The sequence below is a fragment of the Schistocerca piceifrons genome, chromosome 2 (genome assembly GCF_021461385.2).
Source record: "Schistocerca piceifrons isolate TAMUIC-IGC-003096 chromosome 2, iqSchPice1.1, whole genome shotgun sequence".
Classification (NCBI taxonomy): domain Eukaryota; kingdom Metazoa; phylum Arthropoda; class Insecta; order Orthoptera; family Acrididae; genus Schistocerca; species Schistocerca piceifrons.
The window spans coordinates 37,214,442-37,232,631 of NC_060139.1; the positions used below are offsets into that span (position 1 = coordinate 37,214,442).

General features: G+C 43.9%; 1 protein-coding gene across 1 annotated transcript in view; it reads right to left on the minus strand.

Annotated features, from left to right (window-relative positions):
• Positions 1-18,190, minus strand: part of LOC124777273 — a 208,420-nt gene that overhangs the window by 129,137 nt on the left and 61,093 nt on the right. Inside the window, exon 2 of the mRNA XM_047252607.1 lies at positions 2,183-2,251. The gene's annotated coding sequence lies outside the window, so the exon portion shown is untranslated. The remainder of the gene's footprint in view (positions 1-2,182; positions 2,252-18,190) is intronic.

Genomic DNA, 18,190 nt, shown 5'->3' on the forward strand with positions numbered 1-18,190 from the left:
GATAGATGAAACGTCGATCGTCCGAAAAGATGAGTCGTTAGGAAAAAGTGTCCTATTCCTTATCCTGGAGATTTAAAATGCAAAATTCGTGCCTTCTGTTATGGTCAGCAGGACGCAATTGCTGTAGTAACTGCAACTTGTAAGGCTTCATATACAGGTGTTGCTTCATATGCAGGTTTCGATTTAGAACACGCCACATCATTATTTAACGAAGTTGAAGTTCCTGGCCTGCTCGTCTTGTCGAATTCCGAGGCCTCCGTGTGAACGCATCTCGGATACGCTCGACATTTTCATCAGAAGTGCGTGGCAGACCAGTGATCTTTCCTTTCCGTATGCAACCAACTTCCAAGAATTTTGTGCGCCAGTCATAAATCTGCTTATGCAGAGGCAGCTGAATCGACAGTGGAAAGCACTTTCTTCTTTAACAACAGACTGACTTCGCTCAAATTCCAGCAAACTAAACGATTTCTCTAGTGATATAGTCGCAAGTTGCTAGAACAAACAAGAGCGCAGCTATGTAAGAACTTTGAATCTTCCTCTAGCCAGTGAAATCGCGATGTGTTTCTATCCTTTATAGTTTTTTTGTAACAAACAACTGAAATGTGGTCTTTCTTTTTGAATCACCCTGTATAATGTAAGTGAAGGTGTTGAAGACGGTGATTTTAGAAAAAGTGCTTTTGCATGCGATACACGGACCGTACAAGACATTTAAACTATACCATGACACTATGACTGGCATTTGAACCTATACATGTTGTACCAAAACAACTCCGGTAACACTTAGAATTTTCTGAAGGACGGAAAACTTGTTGGCTTTGAAGATGGAACTCGTGTCCGGAAGTACGTGGCCTGGGCGATTTGGAAAGCATAAGTTGAAAATTGTGATGTCTTTCTTAGGATTTGATGTGGTGCCGCTATGGTTTAGCCGCGCTGGGTAGCTGACCGGTTTTAGACGCCTTGTCACGATCCGTGCGGTTTCTCCCCGTCGGAGGTTCGAGTCCTCCCTCAGGCATGGGTGTGTGTGTTGTCCATAGCGTAAGTTAGTTTAAGTTAGATTAAGTAGTGTGCATGCTTAGGGACGGATGACCTGAGCAGTTTGGTCCCATAAGACCTTGCCACAAATTTTCAAATTCCTGTGGTTTAAACAGGTGACATGTTTGGAATACGATGCAGCACCAGCTCCAACTGATGCAAACTGATGCAAATATGATCCGCCACTTGGACGATAAAAATACAAATCGATGGTTTTGTCTGTTTCAGAGCCATACGGTTATCAGATAAGAAACCTCGTCACTGTTTTCTGTAAGTTAATATGTCGAACATGCTGTGTACTGTTTCCATGGCACAGCCCGAATTCACGAAGCGATTGTTGTGCTTAACACGGAACAGCACTTATCAGGTCACGTACGTTGACCTTTGTAACCCCACTGTACTCGCCGCTATCATGCTGGATGTCTTAAAGTTTGAATTTATTTTGTTCTGAGAGCTGACGTTAGCGTTTTCGACGAAATGTGAAATACGCGCTCATCCTCGCATCTGAACCATTATCAAACTTCAACTTCCAACAAAAGGCAAATCACACTTGGCGGTCAGTGGTCCTCTCTTTAAACCTGGTCAGTGTATCATCCTATACAGCTTACCAAACGTTACGGGTGACGTTTTGGTAAAATTTTATGTAGACACATGCGAAGAGATTCAGAAATCCGTTACAACACTTAACTATAGCGTTAGCCATGATTGATTTGAGCCTGTGAAGGTATTCATATAGCACGGTACTAGGGTTGAACATGGCCATTGCTTTTCGTAAACAGTCTTATTTCGGAGATACGCTACGAATGTAAAATTAGAGAGATTAGAGCGCGCACGGAGGCTTTCAGACAGTCGTTCTTCCCGCGAACCATACGCGACTGGAACAGGAAAGGGAGGTAATGACAGTGGCACGTAAAGTGCCCTCCGCCACACACCGTTGGGTGGCTTGCGGAGTATAAATGTAGATGTAGATATTCCTGGGAGGTGTGTACTTGTGGGACAGTCAGAAAGGTTTAATGAAAATAAATGTTGCTACAGCTGCCGATAGTTGTCTGTCAGTACGCAACTACAATGGAGTCGCAGCTGAAAACCAACTCCTTAGTTTAAAGCATAATGAGAAGTAAATAATTAGTCAGTTGTATGATGCAAATACCTTGGTATCAACGATTCAATCGGGAGCGTTGGGATGGCGATGTCAGTCTCACAGTGGCACAGCGAAGTCCTAAAACAAATTTATTACAAGTTAAACGTTTTTATCTCTTATATAATCTGTGCTTATTATTTACATGCTACAAAAGACTTTAATAACAATAACTATAACAATAATCACAATAACAATAGTACTTACAATAATAACAATATAGTACACTACATGTATCATATTTGAACCAATTATTGCTCCATGATCTTCGGCTGATTTCAAACGTTTATCACTATTCTTATGAGAAACTGATAATACTCTGATGCTTTAAGAAATTGCTGCACTATTTATAGTCAATGTTCAGTGCAGATAGCAACTTGCAAATTTACTTATATAGTTCACGCATTACGGCTAAGTCCACTGTCAGAATTGAAAAATAAAAACAATAAATTTAATTTATCAAGTCAAGATTTATAGTAGTGTAGAACTGATGATGGCGAAACTCTTTAATTGTATAGAATGATTTAATAAATTATGCAATCCAAACTGAACACAGATTGCAAGTACCGATATGATCGCTGACCTCTATAACGAGTTTTCAACCTACATTGTGTTGCCATGCTCTTTCTGAGAGGTTTTTGATGTTACATTATTTGGAGATGTTAATTATTGGTGATTAACTAGAAAGTATAAACGTCATTGTGGTGGATATCGTGTGTTAACAGCACTAAACTGCCGCAAGACTAGCCAAGAAACTGTCCAGGGGTTGTAGTTATAGGTACTTTTTGGTGTTAGTTGATTATTCATTTTTATGTATCTTAGAAGAAAGATTAAGGAAAGGCAAACCTACGTTTCTAGCATTTGTAGACTTAGAGAAAGCTTTTGACAATGTTGACTGGAATACTCTCTTTCAAATTCTGAAGGTGGCAGGGGTAAAATACAGGGAGCGAAAGGCTATTTACAATTTGTACAGAAACCAGATGGCAGTTATAAGAGTCGAGGGACATGAAAGGGAAGCAGTGGTTGGGAAAGGAGTGAGACAGGGTTGTAGCCTCTCCCCGATGTTGTTCAATCTGTATATTGAGCAAGCAGTAAAGGAAACAAAAGAAAAATTCGGAGTAGGTATTAAAATTCATGGAGAAGAAATAAAAACTTTGAGGTTCGCCGATGACATTGTAATTCTGTCAGAGACAGCAAAGGACTTGGAAGAGCAGTTGAATGGAATGGACAGTGTCTTGAAAGGAGGATATAAGATGAACATCAACAAAAGCAAAACAAGGATAATGGAATGTAGTCTAATTAAGTCGGGTGATGCTGAGGGAATTAGATTAGGAAATGAGACACTTAAAGTAGTAAAGGAGTTTTGCTATTTGGGGAGCTAAATAACTGATGATGGTCGAAGTAGAGAGGATATAAAATGTAGGCTGGCAATAACAAGGAAAGCGTTTCTGAAGAAGAGGAATTTGTTAACATCCAGTATTGATTTAAGTGTCAGGAAGTCGTTTCTGAAAGTATTCGTATGGAGTGTAGCCATGTATGGAAGTGAAACATGGACGATAAATAGTTTGGACAAGAAGAGAATAGAAGCTTTCGAAATGTGGTGCTACAGAAGAATGCTGAAGATTAGATGGGTAGATCACATAACTAATGAGGAAGTATTGAATAGGATTGGGGCGAAGAGAAGTTTGTGGCACAACTTGACCAGAAGAAGGGATCGGTTGGTAGGACATGTTCTGAGGCATCAAGGGATCACCAATTTAGTATTGGAGGGCAGCGTGGAGGGTAAAAATCGTAGAGGGAGACCAAGAGATGAATACACTAAGCAGATTCAGAAGGATGTAGGTTGCAGTAGGTACTGGGAGATGAAAAAGCTTGCACAGGATAGAGTAGCATGGAGAGCTGCATCAAACCAGTCTCAGGACTGAAGACCACAACAACAACAACAATGTAATGCGCGGGTATTGCAAGGGAAAACAATTTCGTTCTATAAGCGTCGTTTGTCACGTACAGAATATCTTCAGCGGTACACTGTCGTGCCCTCTGTGTTACACCAGGATGACAAAAAGATTAAAGGGGTGGCCTGCCTGTGAAAGGGGTTTATTTTGTGGGAGCGGTTTTTTTTTTCTAGCCGTCAGAAGCTGATGAAAATCGACGACACTCCTAGACTCCAGTAAGTGAGCTTTTCCTGTGTTTTGTGTTGCTCACAGTCTTCGATTTTTTTAATGGTGAACCCCCTGTATCCTAGTGTGGTCCATTCTTGACGTCAAGGCAACTGGCCGAGTATTAGAGACAGTTCGTGATTGCACTTTTCATCGTTAGTGGAACACATCATATACGTGCGTCATGTAATAGCCCAAACGTATCGTCACATTTCCTGAGCTACAATCGTTATCGAATGACTCGCTCAGATCATTGCTGGGTAGTGAGGCGCAAGGCTAGTGAAGAGTTTGGCACTTTGTTGGTGTACGAGAAATGGCGTTGAAGGGCTGTATGACAGAAGGTCGCACACAGGGCCGGAGGTCTCACCATCAGGTGGCGACCGATGTCTGCGCAGAAGCACCGTAACGACAGCAAAGGCGTGGCTGCGCATGTAGTTAAGCGTGTAATGGCATTTACGACTGGTAAGCGCATGATGGCGTTTACGAGTGTCAGCCTAATCTAAACACTACACAAATAATCTGTTATGTTCCAACACAGCGTGCATTCAGTGGCAGGTAATGAAACGTTCCTTTCGTCCTGTCCTCGGAGCTTCCGCAGCGTTGCACCAAGTTCCATTTGCGGCGGTAGCCACAAATCACGCAACGGGCGCCGTGCGTTTCGCGATACAAAAACTGCACAACTTACTGCTCCACAGATGTAACAGTAAACGTTTATTGACGCACTCAGATTAATTATCTGCTGTTACACTATACTCCGATTAAAATTACTTTATGATCGAGGTTTCAGCGAATCGAGTGGTACGGGACAGCCGCGAGCCAATCGTAGTTTCTTTCTCGAGCTCCATTTGCTCTCTGTGCTGCCTGCTTTGCTTGTTACATGGAGCGCTTTGCAAAGCGTGGCTGGCCGTACGCCGACAACACTGCCCCCTGGCACTGCAGTCTGTAAATCACATAGTAGTTTTAATCGGAGTGTACCGATTATTCTAAATATAGGTCGCCAATCTCGCTTTGACGCGCGAGTCACGCTTAAACTTCTTACAACTCTGAAATCAACAATACAAAAGCTCTGTGGTTATCCAACTACTTTCCATAATAGCAGAATGATTCTAGACTCGACCACTGGACACGACTATGTTCACCGCTAATAGTTCAGTGAACCGTCTCCAACTGCCTACCTAGGAGGGGGGGGGGGGAGGGGGGAAAGAATCACTGAAGAACACTGTACCCCTAATCGGTATACAATCTGGACCTGAAGACTTGCCCGTATCAAGCGATTTGAGTTGCTTCGCAACCCCTAAGGTATCTACTTCTAAGAAACTCATGCTAGCAGCTGTTCGTGTTTCAAATTCTGAAATATTCCATTCGTCTTCCCTGGTGAAGGAATTTCGGAAAACTGCGTTCAATAACTCCGCTTTAGCGGCACAGTCGTCGGTAACAGTACCATCGGCACTGAGCAACGAAGGTATTGACTACGTCTTGCCACTTGTGTACTTTACATATGACCAGAATTTCTTCGGATTTTCTACCAAATTTCGAGACAATGTTTCGTTGTGGAACCTATTAAAGGCATCTCGCATTGAAGTCCGTGCCAAATTTCGCGCGTCTGTAAATTTTAGCCAATCTTCGGGATTTCGCGTTCTTCTGAACTTGGCATGCTTTTTCCGTTGCCTCTGCAACAGCATTCGGACCTGTTTTGTGTACCATGGGGGATCAGTTCCATCTCTTACCATTTTGTTGTTGTTGTGGTCTTCAGTCCTGAGACTGGTTTGATGCAGCTCTCCATGCTACTCTATCATGTGCAAGCTTCTTCATCTCCCAGTACCTACTGCAACCTACATCCTTCTGAATCTGCTTAGTGTATTCATCTCTTGGTCTCCCTCTACGATTTTTACCCTCCACGCTGCCCTCCAAAGGTAAATTTGTGATCCCTTGATGCCTCAAAACATGTCCTACCAACCGATCCCTTCTTCTAGTCAAGTTGTGCCACAAACTTCTCTTCTCCCCAATCCTATTCAATACCTCCTCATTAGTTATGTGATCTACCCATCTAATCTTCAGCATTTTTCTGTAGCACCACATTTCGAAAGCTTCTATTCTCTTCTTGTCCAAACTAGTTATCGTCCATGTTTCACTTCCATACATAGCTACACTCCATACAAATACTTTCAGAAACGACTTTCTGACACTTAAATCTATACTTGATGTTAACAAACTATGAGGTATGAATCTCTCAATTGCCGTTGCTACTATATCTTTGAATTTGAGTCACATCTCGTCTACATTTTCATAGTCAGTTCGGAAGGAATGGAGATTGTCTCTCAGGAAGGCTTCTAGCGACACTTTATCCGCTATTTTAAATAAAATTATTTTGCTTTTGTTTCTGGTGGATTTGGAAGAAACGGTATTGAGCCTAGCTACAACGACCTTGTGATCACTAATCCCTGTATCAGTCATGATGCTCTCTATTAGCTCTGGATTGTTTGTGGCTAAGAGGTCAAGTGTGTTTTCGCAACCATTTACAATTCGCGTGGGTTCGTGGACTAACTGATGAGACAGAACGTTATGATCACCTGCTCAATAGCCGCACTGGTCATGTAATTCGCGTAAATAACGGGCCGCTGATTCGCGTACATGATGATGGCGAATTTGGTTGCCCATTCGCCAAGGTAAGTCCAATATAACGCACCTCAAAGCACTGTAGCACGTTCTGTGTCCGAGACTAGGACAATTACACTGCTGAAAGAAGACATCGCCGTCGGGGAGACATCAAGTGGTTCAAATGGCTCTGAGCACTATGGGACTTTACATCTGAGGCCATCAGTCCCCTAGACGTAGAACTACTTAAACCTAACTAACATAAGGACATCACACACATCCATGCCCGAGGCAGGATTCGAACCTGCGACCGTAGCAGTCTCGGGGTTCCGGACTGAAGCGCCTAAACCGCTCTGCCACAATGGCCGGCTGGGAAACATCAAGCGCGAAGGGATGCACATGGTTTGCAGCTGCCAACTTGTCTTCGGTTACTGCCACAGGTCCCATGCAAGGGCAGGAGAATGCCTCCCATATCATAATACTGCCCCCACCAGCCTGCTTCCGTGGCATTTCGAGCCGCCGTTCATCTTGATGGCAGTGTTTGTGGAGACGAGTATCGACCTAGTGTAGCAAAAATGTGATTCACCCGGAGAGCCGACAGGTTTCGATTGATCGACGGTCGCGTCCCGATGGTCCTGTGCCCAGAGCAGTCGTCATTGACGGTGTCGTTGGCCAACAAGTGAACACGTAGGGGTGGTCTGCTGCGATATTCAACAATGTACTATGAACGGTGTGCTCCGGAACACTTGCGTGTGCACTACCATTGTGCTCTTTCGGTAGAGATGCCACAAATCACTATCTATCCTACTTTACAGAAAGCCTCCGAACCCCACGTTCTTTGAAGAGTCATGGACGTCCAACCATTCAGCGCCTAGAGGTAGTTTCACTGTCGTTCTACTTCTTTACGTAGATATACACGGCAGTAGCACGAGAACATTCGATCAGTTTCGCCGTTTTCGAGATACTCTTTCACAGTTCTTTATTATTATTATTATTATTATTATTATTAATCAATAATAATCAGCCCTGTGTCGAAGTCGCTTATCTCAGTGGATTTCCCCATTTGCAGCCTATATTTTCGCTATCGTGATCCCCCTTCCGTGTCTTCTCCGATTGCGCACTTTTGTTTCCACGTCACGTGCCTGCGACGACACCTGGCGGAATCCGACGTCGCGGTGGTCGAAGGTCATAATGTTTTGTCTTATCACTGTATTGCTCCACAAAAAAGTAGCTCCAATCCCCTCGTTCCGAAAAAGATTTCAGTTGTAAGATAAATACCGAAATCGGTAATCACTTCGGACACACCCTACTGGGAAACCATCCGCCCCATTCCCAGTTCGCTGGGTTTTGGGTGGAAAGAACGAACGCTAAAATGCGCCAAACTCCGAAATGAAATTTGGAAATGAATGGACACTATATCTCGTCGACGGCAATAAGCCATTTGCTACTAAATTCTTTAAACAGAAGAAGATATTCGGTCTTCAAGAATGTAGTTTCACGCTTCGTGAACAGAAATCTGTATGGGGCATAATACAACTGTAGTGATGGACGCGAAGACGAAAGGGAACAAAGGCAATAAAATCTACCATTAACATGAGGTGATGGACACTTCATCTATGTACCAACAACGTATCCTATAGCATTGTCAGTTGGTAACCATGCAGTCTGCATGCTGTTAACATTTCTACTTTTCTCATCGCACATACATTTTTAGATCATATTTCGCCTCTCCTTCCACTTGTTCGTTTCTGCTGTTTTGATCTTGGGAGCCGCGTACTGAAGGAACTAAGGATAATTAGGTACTTCGAAATTAATTATTTTTTATGAATTCTAAAGACAGTTTCGAGCAACTTTTTCAAAAGTTTAAGATGAAACTCTTCACAAGTACTTTTAAAAAGGCAAAACTTTTTATCTCTCGTGAAAACTAACGGAGAATACGTCGTGAAGATGACTGCAAATGGAGAGAGGATGAGTTCAATTGGTTCAGATGAACCGAGAGCGACTAATGGTCGAATGTTCTACGTCCGTTTAATGTCAAGGTCGTTAAGAGAGGAATATTTTCTCTCGTAATTGTTACGACGTGAGCAGAAGACACCTCTTAAGTGGAACTAATCGACTTAACTACGTGAAATGGACCGAAATGACACAGTAACTGCTGTTGTATAGTTATAGAAACTATGCTCCCATTGTAGGTCATACAAATATCCTTTCATTAGCGGTATAAGCCCATACTTTTAGGTGCCTTAACTGAAAGCCAAGAGAAGCGTTTACTTCTTGGACAGTGTAACACAGTAATTACTTTTGTTGCACTATAAGCATCATAACGATATGCAGCAGGCGAAGTTCCTTCCATTAACTATTATCTTTTGTTTTTCAAGCAATGAGCTAAGTCACGATGTGTAGCGTTATGTAAGACGTGTTTACTAAGATGTTCCTCGTATATAAAAAAAATGGCTCTGAGCACTATGGGACTTAACTTCTAAGGTCATCATTCCCCTAGAACTTAGAACTAGTTAAACCTAACTAACCTAAGGACATTATACACATCCATGCCCGAGGTAGGATTCGAACCTGCGACCGTAGCGGTCGCGCAGTTCCAGACTGTAGCGCCTAGAACCGCTCGGCCACTTCGGCCGGCTCCTCGTATATAACGAAGCATTGACACCGCTTTGTTTGCTGTACTGTTAGTCCTTCCCACAATCAGTCTGCACAGTTTTTCGTCTAAATGTTTTGTAGCAGTATGTATACCTCCCTTCATCCTCCCGGTACAGAAGTCACAACAGACACGATTGTGAAAATATTTAGCAGAAGGTTCACTTGTCCCGTCTAAAGCATCAAAGTTGCACCAGGAACTTCTGGAGTACAATTCACGAACAAAGTAACTAATGTCCTACAGGGTGAGCACAAAGTCTTGCCCTGATTATAACAATTTGTTACAGAATAACCGTTTGACGTAATAATTTACATTTGATACCGTTACATAGGTTTTTTTTAATACCACTTACGTTAGTGAACCTTGGTAGCTCGGTGAGTGTCGAGGCGGTATTCCAGTTCCCGCCAGGTGTTTCGTAACTTGTGTTCTGTCACAGTACCCACAGCAGCTTGTATCCTAGCCTTCAGTTCGTCGACGTCAGCAACTGGTGTGACGAAGACTCTGTCCTTGATATAGCCCGAGAAAAAAGATTCAAGGGGCGTAATGTCTGGAGAGCGGGTTGGCCAGGGTGTTGGACCGTTCCTTCCAATCCACCGATCCGGCAATGTTTCATCCAGGAAATCGCGCACTATCAAAGTCCAGTGGGGGGTAGCTCCATCTTGCTGTAAAATTATCCATGGTTGATATTCTTCTAACTGTAGGGCAATGAACTGTTGCAAAACGTCTAAGTAAATGTTAGTGGTAATGGATTTTTCCGCGCAGAAAAGCGGTCCAAAAACCTTGTTATGCAAGAGGCCGCACCAAACATTCGAGTTTTCGCTGTCTCGCTGTAATTGTACAGTAGCATGTGGAGACTCTGAACCCCATGTGCGGACATTATGCCTATTTACCATTCCACTGACATGAAAGGTGGATTCATCGGTAAAGTATATGCGATTTAAGCAATCGTTAGCGTCATCAATCCTGTTGAGAATCTCAGTTGGAAATTCAGCAAGTGTGAGCAAATTATTCGGTTGAAAGGCCTGCACAATTTGCACTTTGTAAGCATGCAACCTAAGCCTTTCATGAAGAATCTTCACCACACTTGCTTGCGGTATTTGAAATTCACGTGATGCTTGACGAGTTGATTTAGACGGACTCTGGTGAAACGATTGCCGAGCACGATCAACAGTTGCATCACTCACATGAGACCTGCCACTTCGAGGACGATCTTCAACGCTGCCTGTTTCGACCATCGCTTTATTAGTTTAACATCAGGAGGGCTGCGTCCATAAGAAGCCCGAAATTTACGCTGAACACTGATGGGCGATTTCGTTTCGTGAAAACAAAGCACACATTGCAGTTTCTCCTGCTTCGGCGCCATTTCGCCAGCAACTAACGTGACCTAAGAGACCGCGTTGGTGTTGTGGAGCACTAGCGCCATCTATTGGTCACAACTAGTAACACTAACCTATGTAACGGCATAAAATTTAACTTATAATCTCAAACGGTTATTCTGTTATAAATTTTTATAATCAGGGCAAGACTTTGTGCTCAGCCTGTACTTTTATTCGTACGTTTGAAGTAAATAGCCAGCCCTTATTAAATCTGGACCAAAACAGGAAATGTCAGACACACGGTTCTTCTAGCGGCTTGAGAGACGCACGAGACTGTACAATATGAATCATGGGTTCGGGAGGCACCAGCTACACATTAAAAAACGACAGTGAAAATAAACTGATTCAAATGGAAGACGTTATGCCATGAACACCTTAAACGAACGTTATTAAACTGATACTCTAGTATTTCCTATGGAACACACTGACAAAAATTTTATCCTTGTGTAGGTCAATTTTCGCTACAGATAAAAGCCACTCTTATAGATGAATAATGATTTATACACATGACGGCTATTGGATGTACGTGACATTACTGGACTTTCCCGGTGGAGCTCCTAACAAAGACCGCTGGAAGACTGGAGGATTGTTCGACTGACTCTGGCGAGCAGACGGATGGCAACAGCTGAAATGGAGTAGGGTGCAGTCAGAGTGTCACCACCAGCCGTCGAAAATACGGTACTGGAAGATGGGTTGAAGTGTGCAGTTGCAAGACTACCACACGTCCCGTAAAAAACGGGACAGTACTCTTTTGTGGTCCCGGCGTCTGGCGTCCCCGTAGTTTTTGTCGGGACGCACGAATGTCCCGTATATTAAAATTTCGTATATACGTTTGATGCCATAAATTAATAACGCTGATTTATATTTAACTTGTGTATAATTGTTTGAAAATGTTGGGATCTGTAATTCTGAAAATACGCCGTAGAATTACCTTATTTTCTAGGTTATCGCTTTATTTATTTTTGTTAGGTTTCTGTTAAAGTTCCTGCAAGCTTCCACACAACACTACGATGGTCAACAATCGCCTACCCTCCTTCCACCCCATCGAAGCCTCCTCTATCACCACTGCACTAAACTATATTAATATTTACTTTCAAACAGCAACACTGCATGACTTAGCTGATAAGGTTTAAATTTAACCACATGTTTTGTTTCTTCGACAGGTCTTATTTATTTTCTGTGCATTCTTGTGCCGAACTCAGCTCAGTGATGACTGTTGAGTGATGAATGTTTTAAGAAGTGCGTGTGCTGTTGTTCATTTCAGTATTATATTCACTTTCAGTATTCACAGAATCTTTCTCTTCCTTACTGCGATACAACATTTCTTCAAATTAGGCCTAAACGCAAGTACATGTTTTCATCTAAACTCAAGGAAAAGTATCCTTCTCTGGAAAGTACCAAAATAAGTTATTGCACAACTTGCCACGACACATTTTCCATTGGACGTGGTGGAAGTTCAGACATTTTACAGCACGTGAGAAATAAGAAACATAAACTGTGTTCAACAGCTGCTGCAACATCATCGAAAATGGGCACTTTGTTTCCTATTGCAACATGAGGTATGTTAACAGAATATTGTAATATTGAAATCTTATACTAGTGTTATTAACTACTCCATTTTTAATTTTGTGAGTAAATTTTACAAATTCTCTCTGTCTTATGCAATGAAGAATTAAAAGTGACTGCGGCAGAAGGAACATTTGGCTATCACGCTGTGTGACACAGCCACAGCTATGGTTCCATGGACTGCACATCGAAAATGGTTAAGAAAGTCTATGATATCAATTTAGCTGTGCAAGGACAAACACAGAATGTATTGTTAATAATGTGCCAAGAGCTTCTTACCGAAGGCATTAATTAAGTGAATTTTATAATCATTTCGATCGATACCAGCAATCTACTAAATTATTTCCTCTCATTGTCAGATATTTCAAACCTGAAAGTGGGATACGTGTAAGGTCGTTAGATTTCTGTTCCTTCGACAACATAACATCAGCTGCCTTATCACAGCGTGTACAGCAAGTTCTACAGGCCCACAATTTGGAGTCAAAATTTGTTCGAGCACGCCTGGTTTGGTCAGTCCTTGTCGGTGCCAGTTACAATGTCCGTGGTCAACATCAACTCATTACACAACAGCAAATTTGCAAGAATTTACGTATCTCGTTTTCATTGCGACCTGTGTATGTTCTTCCACTTTGATGTGTTTAAGGTCGGCTTGGTGAGAACGAGTGGACACACAGAACTCTGAGAATCGTATCCAGGCTTAGCACTAATAAGTAGCTGCGATATGCTCGACATCTTTCATATCCGGCCAATAATTCTCTCTCGCTGCCTTTTATTCCTAAGGCCTATTACACAAGGGCAACTCGTTATAGGCGCATCACGGGCCAGTGTATAAATTAGCCACCAGCCCCGTGGCAAGTTGGTCTGTGACGTCAGTTATCAGTTGTTCGTGTCGAGTGTAGCGTTCTAAATTCCGTGCACGCTGAAGAATGTGAGTAAAAAAACAGAGGACCATAATGACAATTGCGTCAGTAATGAAAATATCAGCTCTATTCCATGAGAAAAGTAAATTTTTACGCAAAAAAGATGTTATTTAGGATATCCTATCGATTGGGGTCAACCGCCAGTCGGAAATGGTGTTCTTCCTCCGCGCACACTGACCGATTTCGTTGGGGGTATCTGCGAATTGTGTCGCATGTTCATGAGTGGATTGTAGGTGAGTCTGTAGTGTGGCATTATGTTTGTGTTGTATGATGACGATGATCATCACCATCATGATCATGAGAAAAAAGAGATGGTGAAACCCGATGCCGGCATATAGCTTACTCGGGAACAGCATCAAGCGGACCGCATAGTATAACGTCTTTATCCGACTGACGGATTACCGTCAACACTGTAACATGCACTGACTCCATGAGACACTGCGATGAGGTCTGGAATTTAATAACGGACACTGGCACAAGGACTGGTGGTCAGGAACCTTAACGCCACCACCTCTTCTCTCGTTGCCGGCCAAATATTGGCTCTGAAAATTTCATCCACTAGCAAGATTCGAACCGACTTACCTCTGAGTCGAGCGCCACCGCACAGTCGTGCGTCACTGACCTTTCCACTCCCCTCCTCCCCCTCCCCGCTCCTTTTTTTTCACCTTGGCTACGGAGATGATCTTTATTTACGCAGTACTTAGCAGGAAAATAAGACACAAAGAATAAGGTAAAAACCCTGCCAGTACCATCTTCTAAATATTGTTTGATGTGTTAGTATGTATACTTTCTCAAGAAAGTAATTCTTAATATTTTGAAATGTTAATATGAGAGAGAGAGTCTGGTGGGACGTTGTATTAACAATACACAAACTACTTGTCATGTTACTTTACAACAAATATAGTTACTTGCAAAGCAGCCAACGATAGCTGTCAGTCCTCGAAATTAAACAACCAGATAATTTGTAGAAGGAGAGGCTAATAGGAAAAATATTTGAGTTTCTTTCGGTATGGTAGCAATTCCCAGTTACTTGCTTTATATTAGATGAGGGTGTGTTAAAGACCTTTGCACCAGAGTACGTACCTCCACACTGTACACTAGCCAAGGATCAAATTCTACATGAAAATTACCGAGGAAGGCAGTAAACACTGGTCGTGCATTCGGGAGGACCACCCCCTCCGGCTACCAGGTGGTTCCCTAAATAGCTTAAGGAGATTGCCGGGATAGTTCATTTCAAATGGCACGGTCCATTTCCTTCGCCGTCCTTCCCCCATCGGAGCTGGCAATCCTTCCCTGAATGTCTCGCCCTGGTCGGAATATTCCTTCTTCCTTTACAAGAAAATTATTTCCTTGTCGTGTATTTTGCTCGTAGCATTTATAATTCATTTTGAAAGAATTCATCCTTCCCACGAGAATAAGAAAGGGCTTAGAATCCAACTCACGTGTGAGTAGCGTTCTGCTGAGCGTATTTTGCAGCGCTGCCCAGACGGCCGCCTTTGTGAAACCGTTCTACAAGTACGGCAGCCTCTCATGTGGTAGGGGGACGCTCCTATTTGAACAGAATACATTGCTGTTCCGGTAGAGGACAGATTTTCTCCCTCGCACCCATTGTATCTGCTCCAGTTTCCCTAAGAGGTGAGCTGTAGCACAATAAAAGAATTATAAGGTGGCCTGGAACAACTTCGCAGCACTATGCTGCGCCGTTGCCACTGCCATTTCCGGCTGTAGCGCGAGTGCCATACGCCGCCAGCGGCCAACTGCGCGCGCCAGATGGGTCGAGTCGCGTGTGCGCAGACGCGCCAAGGCCGCGCCGCCGCGTGACGTCACGGCGCTGGCACGCCGCGCGCCGCGGCCTGGATCACGGCGTCCGGCGTGGGCAAGGCCCGGCCGCGGCGGAGGCGGCCGGCGCACCGGGGAAGCGCCGCCTGCCCACTGGCTGCGCGCCGCCCCTGCCCTCACCAACGGGGCGGCCACATCGAAGCCAGTCGCTGCGTTCTTGGGCAGCTGCACATTCATTCCATCTCTCTGTGTCACCTGTCATCATCACGAGGGAATGGAAATAAAAAGCTGCGTATTAGGGTCAACGTTTATGTACACTACTGCCATTAAAATTGCTGCACCAAGAAGGAATGGAGATGACAAGACGGTCGTGTGAAACTCAGCTCGCGCTATTCGTCTACGAGATTCAGAGGGCCACAGACACGAGTTTACAGGTAGATGCCGTGTTTCTTGACTTCTGCAAGGTGTTCGATACAGTTCCCCACAGTCGTTTAATGAACAAAGTAAGAGCATATGGACTATCAGACCAACTGTGTGATTGGATTGAAGAATTCCTACATAACAGAACGCAGCACGTCATTCTCAATGGAGAGAAGTCTTCCCAAGTAAGAGTGATTTCAGGTGTGCCGCAGGGGAGTGTTGTAGGACCGTTGCTATTCCAAATATACGTAAATGATCTTGTGGATAACATCGGAAGTTCACTGAGGCTTTTTGCGGATGATGCTGTAGTATATCGAGAGGTTGTAACAATGGAAAATTGTACTGAAATGCAGGAGGATCTGGAGCGAATTGACGCATGGTGCAGGGAATGGCAATTGAATCTCAATGTAGACAAGTGTAATGTGCTGCGATTACATAGAAAGATAGATCCCTTATCATTTAGCTACAATATAGCAGGTCAGCAACTGGAAGCGCTTACTTCCATAAATTATCTGGGAGTACGCATTAGCAGTGATTTAATATGGAATGATGATATAAAGTTGATCGTTGGTAAAGCAGATGCCATACTAAGATTCATTGGAAGAATCCTAAGGAAATGCAATTCGAAAACAAAGGAAGTAGGTTACAGTATGCTTGTTCGCCCACTGCTTGAATACTGCTCAGCAGTGTGGGATCCGTACCAGATAGGGTTGATAGAAGAGATAGAGAAGATCCAACGGAGAGCAGCGCGCTTCGTTACAGGATCATTTAGTAATCGCGAAAGCGTTACGGAGATGATGGATAAACTCCAGTGGAAGACTCTGCAAGAGAGACACTCAGTAGCTCGGTACCGGCTTTTGTTGAAGTTTCGAGAACATACCTTCACCGAGGAGTCCAGCAGTATATTGCTCCCTCCTACGTATATCTCGCGAAGAGACCATGAGGATAAAATCAGAGAGATTAGAGCCCACACAGAAGCATACCGACAATCTTTCTTTCCAAGAACAATACGAGACTGGAATAGAAGGGAGAACCGATAGAGGTACTCAAGGTACCCTCCGCCACACACCGTCAGGTGGCTTGCGGAGTATGGATGTAGATGTAGATGTAGATATTCATTGGACAAATATATTATACTAGAACTGACATGTTGTTGTTGTTGTTTCTGGGGGAAAGAGACCAAGCTGCGAGGTCATCGGTCTCATCGGATTAGGGAAGGACGGGGAAGGAAGTCGGCCGTCAAAGGAATCATCCCGGCATTTACCTGGAGCGATTTAGGGAAATCACTGAAAACCTAAATCAGGATGGCCGGAAGCAGGAATCAACCGTCGTCCTCCCGAATGCGAGTCCAGTGTGACTGACATGTGATTACATTTTCACACAATTTGGGTGCATAGATCCTGAAAAAACTGTACCCACAACAACCACCCCTGGCCGTAATAACGGCCTTAATACGCCTGGGCATTGAGTCAAACAGAGCTTGGATGGCGTGTACAAGTACAGCTGCCCATGCAGCTTCAACACGATACCACAGTTCATTAAGAGTAGTGACTGGCGTATTGTGAAGAGCCACTTGCTCGGCCACCATTGACCAGACGTTTTCAGTTGGTGAGAGATCTATAGAATCCGCTGACCAGGGCAGCAGTCGAACATTTTCTGTATCCAGAAAGGCCCGTACAGCACCTGCAACATGCGGTCGTGCATTATGCTGCTGAAATGTAGAGTTTCGCAGGGCTGGAATGAATGGTACAGCCACGGGTCGTAACACATCTGGATTGTAACGTCCAGTGTTAAAAGTGCCGTCAGTGTGGACAAGAAATGACCGAGACGTGTAACCAATGGCACCCCATGCTATCAGGCCGGGCATACGCCAGTATGGCGATGACGAATACACGCTTCCAATCTGCGTTCACCGCGATGTCACCAAACACGGATGCGACCATCATGATGCTGTAAAGAGAAGCTGGATTCATCGGAAAATATGACGTTTTGCCATTCGTGCACCCAGGTTCGTCGTTGAGTACACCATCGCAGGCGCTCCTGTCTGTGATGCAGCATCAAGGGTAACCGCAGTCATAGTCTCCGAGCTGATAGTCCATGCTGTTGCAAACGTCGTCGAACTGTTCGTACAGATGGTTGTTGTCTTGCAAACGTACCCATCTGTTGACTCAGGGATCGAGACGTGGCTGCACGATCCGTTACAGCCATGTGGATAAATGCCTGTCATCTCGAGTGCTAGTGATACGAGGCCGTTGGGATCCAGTACGGCGTTCCGTATTACTCTCATGAACCCACCGATTCCATATTGTGCTAACAGTCACTGGATCTCGACGAACGCCAGCAGCAATATCGCGATACGGTATACCGCAATCGCGATAGGCTACAGTCCGACCTTTAAAAAGTCATAAACGTGAATTTCTCCTCCTTAAACGAGGCATCACAACAACGTTTCACCAGACAACGCCGATCAACTGGTGTTTGTGTATGAGAAATCGGTTGGAAACTTTTCTCATGTCAGCACGTTGTAGGTGTCGCCACCGGCGCCAACCTTG